Source organism: Oryctolagus cuniculus, chromosome 11 (genome assembly GCF_051225735.1).
Source record: "Oryctolagus cuniculus isolate XC-2025 breed Fujian yellow rabbit chromosome 11, ASM5122573v1, whole genome shotgun sequence".
NCBI lineage: Eukaryota > Metazoa > Chordata > Mammalia > Lagomorpha > Leporidae > Oryctolagus > Oryctolagus cuniculus.
In genome coordinates this window covers 121856387-121873988 of record NC_142877.1, presented here as the reverse complement: position 1 = coordinate 121873988, position 17602 = coordinate 121856387, and positions in this window count along the sequence as shown.

The window sequence follows — 17602 nt, the reverse complement described above, 5'->3', positions numbered from 1 at the left end:
CGGGCACCGGGCATCCCCAAGGAAACTCGTTCAGCCCGCAGCGCACGCCCTGTTCACGGGTGTGTGCGTATTTCCCACGCACACGGAGGAAGCCGGCTTGGGGCTCAGGCCCCCGTCTGCTTTTTCTGAGCGAGAGTCGGCCCCAGTGCACCAGGCGCCTGAGCATGGATGCCCGGCGATGGGCGGCCAGGACACGCCAAGCTCATCATTGTCCCTCAACCCATTCTCCCTCCGCGCCTGTCATGCCGGAGAGTGGCATCCACACCACGGCAAAGCCATAGAATCCCAGAAACGAATCCGAGTGCCGCGGAGAGCGGGCCTGGGGGGGGCGGGGCAGAGAACCAGCAGGCAGAGAAGGGGGCAGGAGAACCATCACAGAGGCCAGGGGCACGGCCGAGGGACGGGGCGGGCAGCGTGGGAGCGCGGGGCTTGCCTTCAGGGGCGCTTCCGGTCGCCAGGGCAGCCCAGTGTTCTCCCGTTCAGCAGAGACATTGCCAAGGCTCCGGCGCAGGAGCTGGGCCAGCGTCTCCGGGCTGGTGGGATGGAGGAGGGCTGGTTGGTTAGTTGGTGGGCTGCTTGGCTTGTTGGTGGACAGGTGGTTCACGGGAGGAGCCGGGCCAGCGTCTCCGGGTGAGGCGGGCTGGCTGCCTCACTGGCTGGTTGGAGGACCAGTTGGCTGGCCGTGGTTGGTCAGTCAGTGGGCAGACTGGTTGCCGGGTGGGCCGGCCAGTGGGTCGGTGGGCTTATTGGTTTAGCTGGATTTCCGTCCCGTGTGAGGCATGAAGAGCCTCCTCCCCACACGTTAGGAGCTCCTCACGGAGCACTCACAGAGCAGCCTCGGCATCCCTGAATGTCCTTCCCACCAGCCCACGCCAGAGAGAAAGGACAGGGTTGCAGCCGCGCGGTTGCTTTGTCCCGCCTTTCTCCCCGCTGAGCGGACAAGGCCGGGGGAGAAGCACCCGTGTCCACTCTCGCCCTTCCTCGCAGCGTGCGCGCTCGCCAGCTGTGCGTGACGCTGGTGTTTCAAGCCCGAGCTTTAATGCAGAACGGCCCCTCGATGCAAGCCGATGGCTCTACCTCGCTCTCAAACAGAGAAACATCCCCCGTCACAGCGCTGGGAACCCGGCGGCATCACACGGCCGAGAGGCCTGGCTCGTGCCGGACTTCCGTCTCCACGGAGCTGGCGGAGGTTCCTCGACGTCCGCCCACGGACGTGCTTGTCATCGGCGTGCAGCGGCGTGCGTGCGTGCGCGGAGGCGTGTCGAGAACAACCCCCCACCCCGAGAAGTGCACCCTCCATCAGGAGCCTGAAGGACCCGGGGGTGGCCCCTCCCTCCCTCCTGTACACACCACTGCACACACGCACGCGTTCCGCTGCCCTGCAGACCCGGGGTCAAGCAGACACGTGCTCACGGCAGCGTGTGGGTGACCACACCACCCCGGGGGAGGCCCACGGGGACGCGAGTCCCCGGCTTGGCTTTGCAGTGCGCGTGCAGGCTGCCAAGGTCTGGGCTGTTTGACAAGTGTCGCCCCCGCGTCTTGGAAGCCAGGCACTGTGTTTCCACGGGCAGCAAAAAGACACTGAAACACGCAGGGCGGGGTGGGGAGCACTGACAAAGTCACGTGTTCTGACACGGGTCGTGCAGGCGCGTGCGGGCTGGAGCGTGTCCCGGGAGACTCCCAGAGGGGTGGGGGCCTCAACCCCCGCCGTCTGAGTGCGTGTGAGGGGGCTGCCCCCAGCCCATGTTTATTCATGCTCTCCACTCAATTAGCTCGGGCACAGCTGGAGGCCCAAGTTCAGAAGTAAAACTCAACCCAGGAGTTTCTCAAAAAACCCCGGCCCAGTGGGAGCTTTTCTGGAAACAAAAGCAAGCCCATTTAACTTATTATTGAAATTGATTATCCCTTCCGCAAGCCTCTTTGTCGCGGTCTGCTTGGAAGGAAGCAGCGCGGACCGAGTGCGTCAAAGGGAAAATGGACCGGAACAAAGCAGGCACTGGCCCGCGGGGTGCCCCACTGCCGCGGCCGCCTCCCCTTGTCGCCTGGCAAGTGCAGGATGTGGGGCTCCACGCAGCCTCTCTGTGGGCTCTGCCACGCCCACCGGCCCCAGCCGCAGACAAGGACCCCACACGGGCAGGAGGCCGGGTGCCCGCCACTCCTCTGAGGGCTGAGAACCCCGGCTCCGGCGGTCGGCTCGGGCAGTCCCTCGGGGCCAGGGTGCCCGGCTGAGGTCCTGAGGCTTGGGCAGTCCCTGGGGGCCAGGGGCCAGGGTGCCCTGCTGAGGTCCTGAGGCTCGGGCAGTCCCTCGGGGCCAGGGTGCCCGGCTGAGGTCCTGAGGCTCGGGCAGTCCCTCGGGGCCAGGGGCCAGGGTGCCCGGCTGAGGTCCTGAGAAGCGGGCACCTGCACCGGAAGTGGCAGTGAGCGCTGAGGGAGCCACGGGGCACAAGGTGCTTCCCCGCCCGGCCCACGGGGACCCCGCCTAGACTGCAGGAGAATTCAGGCTGCTCTGCTGGGCTCCTGCTCCTGCCTGGGGGTGTCCCCGGGGATGAGGTGGCCCTGATGGTTAGTCTATCAGATTCCCGCCAGAACCTGCCTTGCTCCCCAGGGGCCAGGGAGCAGGCGACGCACAGGCTGCTGGGTACATCCAGGCCCACGGACACCAAGTCGTCTCCAGGTCGGGGTTCAGCTCGGAGGCCCCCAGAACTGGGGTTGGGGGGTAGGGGGCGGGATTCAGCCTTAGGGCGGCTCCATGTTCAGAGGGGCCGGCCCCGGGGAATCCAGCAGCGTGCAGCCGCCCTGCTGAGTGCGCAGGGCGCCGGTTTGGGCGCAGTGAGACACGCTGCAGGCCTTTGCCCCCCGACGCCCGGCAGTGGACGTGAGAGGCGTGCGGTCACCACCCTCGGGCCTGCGAAGGCTCCCGTCTCCTGTGGCCTCTCCCCGCGCCCGGCCACACGCCCAGGCCACCCCTCCCGTCCCGCTCTGCCTCTCGGCTCACCAGCACCACAACCACAACCTGGACACTGCGCCGGGCCCCCAGTGCACCCTGGACAACCGGAAGGCAGGGTTGTGTGCCTTGCTGCTGGCGCGTCGTCCTGGCCGCTGTGGGCCTAGGCCGGCCGCGCATGCCATCCCGGAGCCCAGGTCACCCTCCCGAGGGAGCCAGTGACCTGGGGTTGTCCGCAGCGTCCGGCAGGGGGCGACCCTGGTGTCGTGGACTAAGCAGTCCGTGAGGTGAGGAAAACCGCCCAACGCCCCAGCCTCTGCTGGGACCCCCCACCACCACCACCGCGGGTCCCCGGATGTGACCACGGCTCCCAGCTGGTCAGGTGGACGTCGGGCCTGGAGCGCTGAGAACCCCTTGAGGGGAGTGCCAGCGAGCAGGGACAGGCGGGAGAGCCCGGGACCTGGCCTGAGGCTGGCAGGCCCCCCGGGGCACCCGGGGCCACCCTGCTGGGCCGGGTGTGCGCGGGTGCGGCGGTAGGAGGGCTGTTGTAACAGGAGGAGCCGCAGCCAGAGTGGAGCGGAAGAGAGATGACGTCCGTTTAGTAATTAACTGCATCTAATTAATCACGGTGCCACTTTGGAAAACGCAGGTCCCAGCAGGAACCAGACTTGCACTCAGAGGTGGGGCTGGAGAATTAATGAGAGAACTATTTACAGAAATGGGGGCATAACGGAGAGCCGCCTGGACCCCCGAGCCCGGCCGCAGAGGCGGCCCGGCTGCTGGGGGCGGGGGGGGGGGGGACGAACAGGGAAAACAGCAGAGTCGGGGCCACAGGACAGGCAGCAGGGACACGGCTGGAACCAACGGCTGCCACAGAGCAGGGAGGCAAGACCCCACCTCCTGCTCCTGCGCCCACTTCCTGCTTGGACTTCCAGGAGCCCAGTGTCCAGGGGTGCAGGGAGGGGTAGGAAGGACCCAGGGAGCAGGTGCCCGGCCACCCAGATAACACCAGCAATGCCAGGGCAACCCCAGGGGGACGCCAGCGTCCTGCTCAGGTGCCCCCTCTGCCCCTTGGGGCGCAGGGTGACCCCAGGCCCGTGCATGTCCTTCTCTGTCCTCCCCCGGAGCCCCTGGGAACAGGCTGTGGGAGGGGCTCCCAAGGCGGCTGTGATGGTGGAGAGCAGGACTGGGGACCGGGGCTCGGGGCGGGCTCGGATCTCAGAATCCTCCCCGGGCCCGTGAGAGGCAGGCACCTCTACGTCCGGCCGTGAAGGGCAGCGCAGAGCAGCTCCGGGGGAGGAACCCTAAGGATTCCAGGTGGGAGACGGCGGGCCCTGCTGCTACACAGGCCCCGTGTTCTCCTCCGGAAAACGGGGCCGGCCCACAGCCTGCTCGGGGCCCCCGTGTGTCACCCGGGCCCGGGGTGGCCGGGGCCGAGGAGCCCCGGCCCTGGGCAGGACAGGCACGGCTGCTGCACTCACCGGTGCCCACCTCGGGCCAGGAACACGGGCGCTCTCCCTCCTTCCCAGGGCGTAGCAGAGAATCCTGGGAACACAGACAGCGCAGTGTGAGAAACCCACGGGCAGGCACAGGCGCCCACACGGGCACGGCCGGCGCTCCTGGTGTCCCCGCCGGCTACGACTCTCAAGGAGGAGCCCTTGCGCCTCCCACAGGGTGGCCTGGAGACGTGGAGGACAGGAGGCGGAAGCGGCTGGCTCTGGCGGTGCCCAGCGGCCCGCGTTCCCTGCCCACACCCGCGTTCCCTGCCCGCGCCCGCGTTCCCTGGCCACGCCCGCGTTCCCTGGCCACGCCCGCGTTCCCTGCCCACACCCACGTTCCCTGCCCACGCCCGCCTTCCCTGCCTGCCCTCACGCGGCGGTGGCGATGCCCCCTTTCTTTCTCGCCCGCCCTCAGCCGCATCCCCAGGCCCCTGTGCCGAAGCTCTGTCGCCGTTCAGCACCGCTAGCTTTCTGGTGGGACCAGCACCGTCCACCTGCCGCTGCCCTCACCCCTCCCCCGCCCGCCTTGCAGCCCCAGGCGGGGTGCACCTAAGATTGGGATCAGTGTTCCCCGGACGGTAAAGGCGGCCCTGCCTCTGCTGAAGGCACAGACCCCTCGGCAGGCGGGCGAGAGGCTTCGCTGCCGCAGCCCTGCCTTCACCCCCCGCCAGGGCACGGACTCCTCCCTGCGCCCAGCGATGATGGGGAACGCCCTGGAACACAGCCCAGAGACGCGGAGGGCGCCCGACTCGCACCCCGGATCTCTAGTGGTAGGGAACGCCGAGCAGGACCGGACGCCGGGGCTGGAAACTTCCGGAAGCTGCTGCCGATGCACATGGCTGCGTCGCCGGCGCGCGGACCCCCTGACCTTCCTGTCATTTCTGTTCTCAGGACAAGCCAGTGCCGCCACCTGCCCAGAGAACCTGCTACAGAGAACCTGCCCAGAGAACCTGGACCAGCCTCCCCTGGCTCTGCAGCCCCCCAGCCCCTTCCCCTCACTCACCCTCTAACACCTTACCTGCTGCCTCAGCCCCCACCCCTCCCCGGGCAGACGGCTCCTCCAGGAAGGCCTCCAGGTGTGCACTGGCAGGCATCAGTGGTTCAGGCTTCCCTCCTGTTGCTGCCAGCCCTGTTTTGCTCAGAGGACCTGCGTTTGCTCCACGCTGGTGATCCGCACGGCCCCCACCACCGACCCACAGGATAGCAGATGTCACTGAGGACCTGGGGCACCCAGAGGCCACCAGACCCTGCTTGAAAAGCGCGGCCCCCGTGGGAAGCCGGGAGCGGCCTCCCCTCGGATCCGGCTCCGGGACTGAAGGAGCTTTGATCCTCAGCCCCTCCCCGCGTTCATCGATTCCAAACGTTCAGGGAGAACAAAGAACTTGGGGGTGGAAGCCAGGGCCTCGGATCTCCAGGATCTGCCTCCATCTCCATGTGTTCACGTAAAATATTCCAGCAGTCCAGGGCTCCCTGCATACCGCCAGGCAGGCTTCACACACGGGAGGCGCGACCTCCGGGGTGCTGGGCCCCGGCCTGGCTTTCCAACCACGTGCCCACCTCAAGGCCGGCTCCTGGTCCCAAAGCCCCTGCCCACCTGGGGCTGTCAGTCTCTCAGGACGCAGGGCCCGAGTGAGAGGCAGGGGCAAGAACCCCGGGCCACCTCTGCCCACGCAAGGCCTCCGTGTCCCCCTCTGTGACTGTGTGTCCCCCTCTGTGCGTGTCCCCCTCTGTGACTGCGTGTCCCCCTCTGTGCGTGTCCCCCTCTGTGACTGCGTGTCCCCCTCTGTGACTGTGTGTCCCCCTCTGTGCGTGTCCCCCTCTGTGACTGCGTGTCCCCCTCTGTGACTGCGTGTCCCCTCTGTGCGTGTCCCCCTCTGTGACTGCGTGTCCCCCTCTGTGGGTGTCCCCCTCTGTGCGTGTCCCACTCTGTGACTGCGTGTCCCCCTCTGTGACTGCATGTCCCCCTCTGTGCATGTCCCCCTCTGTGACACTGAGAGCAGCTGCCGTCCTCTGCCCGGGTTCCAGGTTTGCAGCCCGGAGTGTCCGAGCCCTCCTGGCCCCGCTGGCCTCTCATGCCGACCACACGCCCTCCCCTTCCAGGCACCGGAGGTGCTAGGCAGCTCCTCGGTGTCAGGGTGGCCACGACGCAAGGCCTGGACACGGGACCGACTGTGCGCAGCCTGTAGCCCTTGGCGCAGCCCAGGGCTGGCCGGAGCTTCTGGCTAGGACCGGCTAGGACTGGCTGGGTGGGGGCTAGGACTCTGCCCAGCTGGGACAGAAGCGCCCCCATCAGCCACAGGCAGCCTAGCCGGTAGGAACCGTGCCGTCACGGGCTCCACGGGGGCAGCCAGAGGAGGGGGCCACTGCAACCCAGGTGGGTGCCCCGGACCCCGCACCCAGAGCCTTTCTCCCTGCTCCACAGCACAGATGCAGCCACCCTGAGAACCTACACACACACACACAGACCACACACGTGTGCACATGTCACACACATGGACATCATCATACACACCACACCCAATACACACAAACCCTGCCTATACCACACACATGTACAAACATGCACGCTGTGCACCCCACACAATGTACACACCACATATGTGTTCACACACCACACACATGTACAAACATGCTCACCACGCATGCCACACGTGTGCCCTACCCACACACACACACACCCCATCTGGGCATTTGAACGGTGACACACCACAAGGCAGTGCCTCCAAAGAGCCGCTGGGATGGGGGCCTCAGTGGGGACAGGCGCTGACCCCAAGGAAAACCCTTTGTGGGAAACTCCGGCGAAGCCCCCACGCGTGGGCAGGCTCTGAGCTCCCTGGGCAGCCCTGGACCAGCCTCCCCGGCTCTGTGGCCCCCAGCCCCTTCCCCTCGCCCTCTGCCACATGTCCCTGCATGGTGCGGGGGCCCCTGGTGAGCCCCCCGTGCCTGGTCTTGTCACGACCCAGCCCACCTGCGCCCAGCAGGTGCAGCCGCGGCGGGGGCTGCTGGGGGCCTTGCTGTGAGCTGTTCTGTGTCCGCCTGGATGGAGAGGACTGAGGGCCCTCGCAAGGCAGGAGCCCCGCACCTGCTGCTGCACAGGGCAGGAGGGGACACAGCTCAGCCCCAGGCCCGGGAGCTCTCGGCCCGCACCCTGGCCCTGGTTCTGGGTCCCAACTAGAGACACAAAGCAAAACCCATTCCTGTGTTCACAGCCCAGTGGCTCAGGCCTGGGGCAGGGCACAGCGGCTCAGCCTGGGCCTCTGAAGAGCTGGAGTGGCCGGACTCCCGCCATGTGTCTGCGCCCGGTTCCAGCCACCAGCAGGCCCCTCGGCTCTGCCCTACCAGCCTGTCCGGGCAGCCAGCTTGGCAGTCCTCCCGGCACAGTGGGCCCAGGGGAGTCCCAGCGTACGAGGCTCAAGGAAACCAAGGACTCCAGAAATGAGATGCAGGACGGGCTCAGTGTCTCAGCCCCTGTACCCACAGGGCCAGCGCAGGGGCACAGGCAGCACGGGGCCGTCTCGTGGAAGCTGTGCCCAGGGATCCGTGCTGCCTGCCCAAGGCCAGAGCGCCCCCTCTCACGCTGAGTTCCCCACCCACGCTCTTCCTCTGTCCAGGGGAAAGACCGCCAGCACGTACTGAGCACCTGCTGTGTGCAGTCTCCCAGCCGGGCGCTTGGCCTGCATCACCTCTGGTCCCCGCAGCCAGCTGTCGAAGGGCACCTAGCTTGTGGTCGGTCGTCAGCAGCCACGGGAAGCTGACGCACCCCCCACAGGCCCCAAGGTCACCGCAATGGCTGAGGTCTTCTCCCACTGGAAACTCGCTGGACTGGGGACAGGAGCCTCTCCTGATACACAGCACACGGCTCTGCACAAGGGCAGGCCGGGCACAGGCCCGACTCCCGCCTCGCTGACCCTGAGCAGGTTCCTGACCACTCAGACCCGGGGCGGCGGGCTTTGCCAGGCCTAAGCATAGCTAGGAGGTGCAGGCACCAACACAGCGCCCAGCAGGCAGCTGGCACCCTGTTTGTGGCAGCAGCTGTGGTCACCAGCGACTTGGAAACAAACAGGAGGGCAGGGAAGCTGCGGCCCCCGCGAGGCCAGCTCGATGTGCCCAAGACCGTGGGCGCCATAAATAAAGCCAGCGGCGATCGGGGGATCGAAGGAGGCAGCCGGCCTGTTTAGTATTGATAAACGGCTCATTAATATGAAACTTTGGTTCATTTAGCATTTCTTATTGCCAATTAGCAGTAATGTCTCCACCACACTCGAGACGATTACAAATTAATGGTCTCTGTTTTTCTGGGACGAGCCGACAGGGGACTTCCGTGGAGGGGGGCCGGCCTGACCACGGGAACTCGGAGGGACCCTGCCCACGGAGCAGGGAGGCCTGGGAACCGGCTGGGCCCCGCTGCCCGCCCTCCCAGGCCACTGCCCCCACCAGCCACGCCAGCAGCCTCCCCCAGGTGACTGACGACCTGCGAGTGAGCAGTGGGGTACAGGGAAAAGGACACCATCTCTCTCCTGGCCCAAAGCGATGGCCCGAGGTCCGGCAGGGCGGCGGGCCGCAGGGCAGCCACCCGTCGGCGTGGTTGGTTCCTGGAAAGCCTGACCCACGGTTCGCTGCTCGCCCTGGGAGGGGCTCCTGGGAGCCGTGTGACACACCTGTGGTCCAGCCTGGAGACCTAAGCCACCGCAGCCAAAGTCAGGTCACGGCTCTGGCGTCAGTCTCCCCATCTGTCAGGAGGGGCTCCAGCTGACTGGCGTATTCGGCGACGCCACAGCCGTGCCTGGGCTACTGGAGAGCCCGTCCCCACCACAGGGCCCATCCGCATCTGTGTATGCACCCCGAGCCCGCGCTGTGCTAGGTGAGCACGCAGAGGCACAGGCCGAGCCCACACCCCAGAGCCAGCCCCTCCCCCTCACGGGGTCATGCCCGCTCCCGAGGCTTCCCTTGGGGCCCATCTTAGCCGCCCTGGGCTTGATGGAGGGGTAGGCCATGGCTCAGACAGGACGCAGGGGTGCCTGCCTCACCCGCCTGGCGGGCCTGTCCCCACGCACACACGTGCACACACGCACAGCCAGGATGGCGCCCTGAGCCCCTCGCTCCCCGTGCCCCAGAGCCCTGCTCACCGTCTGCCCATGGCTCCTCACGATTTGGCCCTGCACCCGTCACTCCTCCCAGGCTGCCTGTGCGCTGGGGGTGGGGTCCTGGAGCAGGCTCCCCAGCCCAGCGCCCCTCCTGGGTGCCCCCAGCCCTGCCCTTCAGGGGAGGAGGCTGGCCTGTGGTTGTAAAACGCCCTGGGAACCGCGGGGCCAGCCAGGGCCACCTGGCAGTAGGGTCACCAGGCACCTCCTCCAGCTCTGAATGGTCCTGAGTTGGGCCCCAGGGGAGTCTGGGAAGGTGGCCCCGAGGGCAGGTCAACGCCTCCTGTCTCCCCTGCCCGTGCCCGGGGGTCACCAGCTGCTGTTGGGGCGATCGGCAAGGGCTCTCTGGGGACTAGGTGCAGGCACAAGGCCAAGTCCTAGTTCAGCCCACACTGGGGCAGCGCTGCCACTTCCTGTGTTTCTGGGAGGACCTGCTGGACAGCCCCACAGTGCCTGGCTGGGCTGCACAGGTGCTTCTCCAGGACAGGTGTCCTGTGTGCTCCATCAGTGAGGCTGTCAGTGCCCTGTGAAATCAGGGAAGAGCCGCCTACATTCCCATTCTACAGATGCAGAAACTGAGGCCTGATGAGGTCTCTGGTCATAGCCTGATGAGGGTCAGATCCCTAGAGTCTCTGGAGCCTTCACCCCTAAATATCACATCTGCCCAGGACTTGCGCGTGGAGGGTGTGGACCAAACCGGCACCCTGCCCCTGCTAGCCATGTGGCCTTCGTGTCCCACCCTCCTGGCCTGGCTCACGCCCCCTGACCGCTGCAGCCTGGGGCGGTGCCTCCTCTGCACCCGCTGAGCCCCAGCTTCCCTCTCCTTGACTCTCTTCCACCAGCTGCTGATGGTGCCCGCCTCCTCCATCAGACTGGATCTGCCAGGACCACCCACTCCTCTCCCACCTGTGTGTTCCCAGAGCACAGCACAGTGGCTCCGTTGGCATCAGCCTGGGGCAAGGTCAAAGGGCAAGGCCCCTGCTCCTGCCCCTGCAGTGGCGCCTTGGACAGGTGCACAGAGCCCGAGGACCCACTCCCCCAAGGCCAAGCGTGCTCCCAAGGAGGGCTGGGGGCAGGGAGGAGCCATCTCACCTCGGGGAGCGCTGACCAGCTCCGGCTGACCATCAGAGACCCCCTAGATGAGCCTCGGGGCAGGAGGTGGGGAGCAAGAGGACTTGGGCAACTCCAGGCACCCCCACGGCCCCAAGGGTCAGCTGCCCTGGACAGACATCTGGGCTGCAGGCCCCGGAGGAGAAGGTGGTACTCACGTGAAGAGCTTGGGCCGTGCGCTGGAGCCGGGAGAGCAGCCGGGGCCGCCCAGCCGGCTGGACGCGGGCTGAGTGACGCGCCGAGACGACCAAGGCTGCTCGTGGGGCCCAGCCCGAGGGTGGCGTCAGGACCCGACCGTGCCCACCACCCGCAGCCCCAGGGATGCGGCACGGCTCAGGGCCGGTGGCGCGACGACAGGCCAGGCCGAGACGAAGCGGCTCCCAAATCAGGTCCGACGTGGCACCCACCAATTTTGTTGGCAGTCTCGGCTAAAAGCTGCCCCCTAGACATCCCATCCAATTATTTAAATGCCAGGCTGTCCGCTCGCCGTGGAGATTGGACAGGATTGGACATTTATTAGCTAACTGAATGGCTGTAATAAGATAGCAAATCCAAAGGAGCAGAAAATTAAATGTTCTTGAGTTATCTTATTGAAATTTCCCTTCTACGGCTGTTATTGGTGGCGACAGCGCCAGAATTTCAAAGATGCATTTTAAGAGACTTCTTTATGGGGTTGCCCAGCAAAAGCCGAAGCCATCAAAATGAAACCAGCCAGCGAGCCGCCGCGATGGGCTACCCCGGGCTGGGCGGCCACGGCGCCCGCAGCGTGGCTGGCGCTTGGCAGCCGGCGGGCGGGGTCCCGGGGGAGCAGAGAACAAACGCCGGCGTGCGTGCCCGACGTTTCTGCTGATGCAGACGCTGCGTTTTATTGGGAGAGTTCAGTACTGTGCTCATTGAATTTTGATTACTTATTATCATAAGGAGATACATTGATTTCATAAGCGAGGCAGGAAGAATAAACCACAAGACAAAGCTGCCGTCAGCCGCGGGCCCAGGCCGCCTTCCAGAAAACACGGTTCCTGCTCCAGTGCGGGCGCGCCTCTGGATGGAGACACATGGACTCATCAGGGAGCAGCGCCTGTGGGCGCCCGAGATGGAAGGGGCTGTCGGGAGCAGGGAGAGGGCCCGGCCCCCACCCCGCCACAGAGCCCTCCCCTCGGGGCCAGGCTTCCCCACCCTCACGTCACGTTTGCTAGAAAGATCTGCTGTAGCCCTCCAGGCTTGGTGCGTCTGGGAGGCTGCAACCAAAGACCTGGAGCTGTGAGTGTGGGAAGAAGGGGGTTCCGGAGGCTGCACCGGGGGACCACAGCGGCGTGGCGACAGCTTCACTCGGCAGGACCCACCCTGTGAGAGAGGAAGCAGGAGACGGGGGCCGGCGGGAGGCAGGCTCGCTCTCTGGTAACTCCCTCCTGGGACCTCACGTGGGACAAGGTTCCCTGGAGAGGGTGGTGCCCTCGTGAGCTCCTCACCCCTCTGCACACGCCAGGCCCCAGCGGTGCACCTGTCGGGGACAAACCACACCCCAGCCACAGCACCTGGTGCTGTTCACTGGGCCCTGCAGGGCACAGTTGATCGCCAAGGCGATGACCTCGCCCAGCTCACCCTCCAGGGTGCCTGAGGGTGGCAGGGAGGCCTCCTGGTTACTCGGTTTCCCCAGAAGCAGGAGGCACAGCGCAGCCTGTGGGGCACGGCGGGGGCACGGCTGGTGGAGGCCGGGGGGAGCTGGGCAGCCGAGGCCCCAGCCTGCACTGCGGTTCCCTGGGAAGCAGAGAGCCTGGTGCTGGCCCTGGGGTTCTTGGGGCTGGCGACGGGGGTGAGGGCTGCAGAAAGGAGGGGCTGGGTGGGCTCAGGCCCAGCTTGAACACAGGATGTTTCTGTCTGCAGGACCGAGCCCACCCTGGGAGGGGCAGGCTCTCCCAGCCGGCAAGGCCCCCGGGAAAAGGCAAACCCCTGTGACATGCAGAAAGTCGGAGACACGTGAGTCACAGCACAGCAGAGCAAACACACCCACGGGGCGGCAGAGAGAACAGGGCTGAGCGCCCAGAGCAGCCTCGGGGGCAGACACGAGGGGGCCCGACGCCCGGGATGGGGGACGGCAGCGAGGCTGAACCTGTGCACCTGGGCCAGGTGTCCCCGTGCAGCAGAGCCCCTCGGAGCAGCTGCTACGCCGCTCTGCGCCCTGTGCCCTGCCTGTGTGGTCCCCATGCTCACCAGCGCCATCTGTCAGGAGGGACGGACACACAGGTGCACAGCCTGGCACGGTCACACACAGCATCGAGGGCTGTCAATGGGTGAAGACTCCCGGGCCCTGGGAGGGTCCTGGAGCCCCAGGTGGGTCCTCGGGCGGGTCCTTGGGCCCCGGGTGGGTCCTCGGGTGGGTCCCCGGGCTCTGGGTGTGTCCTGGGGCTCTGGGTGGGTCCTGGGGCTCTGGGTGTGTCCTGGGGCTCTGGGCGGGTCCTGGGGCTCTGGGTGTGTCCTGGGGCCCCAGGTGGGTCCTGGGGCCCTGGGTGTGTCCCAGGGCCCTGGGTGGGTCCTGGGGCTCTGGGTGTGTCCTGGGGCTCTGGGTGTGTCCTGGGGCTCTGGGTGTGTCCTGGGGCCCCGGGTGGGTCTCTGCAGTTCCTGGCAGAGAGCAGGGCTCAGGAGAGGTTTATTAATGGACGGCATGACGGACAGGCCAGCTCACCGTGGTCCAGTTAGGGAGGACTTTGATGCCAAACTGAGACCAGGGATCTGTTCTGTGTGTGCCGAGCTGGGACGCCACATGGCCTTCCCAGGAGCCTGGGCGAGTGCCTCTGTGCGTGTGTGTGTGCATGGGTGTGGGTGTGCATATGTGTGTATGCTTGCATATAGGTGTGTGCATGGGTGGGGGTGGGGGTTGTGTGTGTTCATAGTGTGTGGGGTGTACATGAGTGTGTGTGTATGCACGGTGTGTGCTTGGGCATATGTGCACATGGGATGAGTGTGTGCATGGTGTGGAGGTGTGCATGTGTGTGGATGTGGGTGTGTGTGCATGTGCATGGTGTGGGGGGTGTGTGTGTTGGTGTAGATGTGTGCGTGGTATATGCATGTGTGGGTATGGGGGTTTGTGTGTGCATGGTATACAAGTGTGTGTGTGTGTGTGTGTGCGTGGTGTGTGGGGGATGTGTGTGTGTGTGCTGGTGTGTGCGTGGTGTATGGATGTGAGGGGGGCCGTGTGTGCGTGGTGTGTATGTCTGTGTGTGGTGTGTGTGCAAGTGCATGGTGTGCATGTGTGTGTGGTGTGTGCATGGTGTGGGGGGTATGTGTGTGCAGGTAGGTGCATGGTGTATGCATGTGTGGGTGTCGGAGGGCTGTGTGTGCGTGTGTGTGCATGCGTGTGACAAGCACAGAGTGAGGACGTGGCGGGGGGTCAGCACAGCCGGTGCCCAGGGAGCCAGGGGCGACTGTGAAGCCAAGAGGGTGGCGTGAGGCCCAGCGGCGCGACCAGGGCCAGGGTGGCGGCGGTGCCGGGAAGGAGGCCTGGGAGCGAGTGCTGAGGCCATGTTGGAGTGCGCTCGCCTGTGAGGACTGCGACACAGGTGCCAGCTGGGGGGCTTCAGCGACAGGTGGGGGTCCCGCGGGGCTCTGGAGGGCGGAAGTCGGAGCAAGGGGCTTCCGGCGCCGGCCGCGGTCCTTGGTCCGTGGCTGTGGCCCTTGGTCTGTGGCTGTGGCCACGCTCGCCCTGCCGATGTCCCCGGGCCTCCCTGGGGCTCCTCGGCGTCCTCACCTCCCTCATGAGGGCGTCCACACTAAATCCAGGGTGACGTCATCAGGAGACGACGCACACCTGCAAATTCTCCCAGGGAAGGGCACCTTCTGAGGCTCCGGGGGAACGCGAGAAGTGGGGGGCACTGCTGGACCCACTAACAGCGCCGAGACGGCGGCGTCCAGCGCAGGACGGGACGTTCTGTGTCCCGGGGTCACCACAGCGAGGGCTGACAACCCCCGCGGGCAGGAGGGTGAGGAGGCTGCAGGAGCGACGACGACTCAGGACCCCACCTGACGCCCCTCCCACCCGGTGCCACCGACGCCGTCCCCGCTGCTCCGTGTGTCTCGCAGACGTCTGAGAACTGGGGACCCCTCCCCTGCCCCCGCAAGCTCCTCCCCTCAGCTGCCACACACCTGTCCCTGTCCCCTCGGCTGTGCAGGCAGGACGGCCCCTGTGTGCCTCAGTTTCCCTACTTGCAGTGGGAGTGCAGGGGCGCTGTCGTGACGAGGCAGCAAGAGGGCAGAAACGCTCAGGAGCCCCGCCCGCAGGGAGCCTGTGCCCCTGCCAGACTCCACGCTCCCTGCGGCCCGGACAACAGAGCTCTCTGCCCAAGGCGGGAGGACATCACCCAAGGGAGGGGCCCAGGTGACCTCAGGATCCGGAAATCCACTCACTGCTCAGCCCAGGCCGGCACGTAGCTGGGCACAGGAGTCAGGCGGCCCGGCTGGGCAGGCGGCCCTCCCCCCGCTGCCAGCACCGCGTGGAGAAGAAACCGAGGCTGGGGCAGTCTGGGCAGCCACAGGCGGCCACGCGGCAGGGCAGGCACAGACGGAGCCCTTCCCTCTCCTTTCTGTCCCCCTGCAGGTCTCAGGCAAGCCCCCCAGGCCAGCCCGCAGCGGGAGGCTTCCTCCAGGGCGAGGGCCACCTGCCCGTCACTGTCACTGCCACCTCCACAGCCGCCCTAGAGAGAAACCTCCCTGGCAAGGAGGGGCCACGTCTCCCGGGAGAGCCCAGTGCCTGGGAGGTGGGGGCAGGGAGGGGCAGGCGGGGAGGGGCAGGCAGGGAGGGGCAGGCAGGGAGGGTCTGGTGGGGAGGGGATGGCAGGGAGGGGCAGGCAGGGGAGGCAGGCAGGGAGGGACAGGCAGGGAGGGGCAGGTGGGGGAGGCAGGCTGGGAGGGGCAGGCAGGGAGGGGCAGGCAGGGGAGGCAGGCGGGGAGGGGCAGGCTGGGAGGGTCTGGTGGGGAGGGGCAGGCTGGGAGGGGCTGGTGGGGAGGGGCAGGCAGGGTGGGGCAGGTGGGGGAGGCAGGCTGGGAGGGACAGGCAGGGAAGGAGGGGCAGGTGGGGGAGGCAGGCGGGGAGGGGCAGGGAAGGAGGGGCAGGCGGGGGAGGCAGGCGGGGAGGGGCTGCCTGAAGACGGAAGCCAAGGACAGAGCAGAGCCCCTTCCCCGCGCTGCCTCTTCCTGCCTGTTCTGAGCCTTGGGTGGGGCGCTGCGGCCCGGGCCCCCGTTCCTGGCCTTGGCCACTCCAGGCTGGGGACTCCGTGAGCTGGGGCTCCCCCGAGGCTGACCCTGGAGCAGCTGCAGCCCTGGCCACCCAGGCAGCTCCTGCCACTGCGGCCAGGCGCAGGCCCTCTCCCAGAGCCCTCGGGAGGGACCAGAGCTGCTTCCTGTTTAGATTTGCTGGGTTTGGGGCTTTACCGGCTGAGCATCCCGAATCCGACGCGGAAGCCACTTGGCTGTCACGCGAGCGCTCAGGAGGCTGTGGACTTCCGAGAATCCCGGGTTTTCTGGGTTAGGGACCCTCAACCTGCTCCTGGAGGAGGGACAGGAAACAGCCAATCAGCCGCTCTGGCCCCCGCAGCCGGCACCCTCAGCCCCAACCTTGGCCTACGCACCGGAGCCCCACTCCCTGCAGACACCAGCCCCTCCCTGCTCCACCCCAGCCTCCCGGGTGACGCGAGTGTCACAGGGCAGTCGATGCCCTCACGGCGCTCTGAAACACACGACACGGCACCACCAGGCAGGGACCCAGGCCTAGGAGAGCCGGACCCTGGCCAGGCCTGCGGTGTAAGCTTCGGCTCTCTAACCAGGGGCCTCTAGGTCCACCTTCCCAGGATGCACCTGGGTCTCACACAGGGCCTGGAGGAGATGTGATGACCACGTGGGATTCGGGTTCCACGTGGAAGTGCCGTGAAAATCCCAGCCGGCATCAAGGCACCACTGCCCGCCTCCCAAAAGAGGCTGAGACGGGGAGAGGTCTCTTCACCACCCAGGTGCCCCCCCCCACCGCCAGGGGCAGACGCTGGCCCACTCACGCCAGCTCCTCTGTGTGGGGCAGCCATGCTCACGCACACACGTGTGCCCGCTCTCTCGCTTTGACATGAAACCTGCTGTCACGCGTGCACCCGCTGAGGCCCCCACGCAGAAGTCTCATCTCTGTGGGGGCGAGAGCCACAGCCACGCGGGGCGGGAGTTCAGAAGGGAGCCTCTCACGCCGCCCAGAGGAGAGGGACTGGATCGGGGGTGCTGCGGTGAGCGCCCGTGCCTCACCGGAATGGACTTGTGAGCTCAGGTGCGCGCGCCCGTGTCACCAAGCCTCCTCCAGCAACAGGGGGGACAGCAGACACCTGGCCCAGATGAGCACGCATGTCGGCATCCCCTGTCTGCCTGCCACCGTCCACTAGAGAGGCTGGTCACGGGGCCGGGACAGAGACAGAACAGGAGGCCAGGACAGCTCCACAGGCGAGAAACGAAGAAACCTCTCCATTCTGATGGGCCCGTGTCACCAAGACGGAAGGGGCTGGGCCGTGGTGCAGTGGGTTAAGCCGTGCCTGCAGCGCCGGCATCCCACACGGGCACCGGTTCCTGACCCGGCGGCTCCACTTCCAGTCCAGCTCCCTGCTAATGGCCTAGGACAGCACAGGGGGATGGGCCAGGTGCTTGGGCCCCTGCACCCATGTGGGAGACCCGGAAGCTCCTGGCTCCTGGCTTTAGCCTGGCCCAGTCATGCGGGGAGTAAACCAGCGGGTAGAGACGGACTCTCATTCTCTCTCTCCCTCCCTCCCTCCGTCTCTGTAACTGTTTCAAATAAATAAAGCTTAAAAAAAAAAAGACACAGAACAGATCTCTGTCTAGGGACAGCTCTGCACCCCTCCCCACCCCACCCCCGACTCACAGACTAG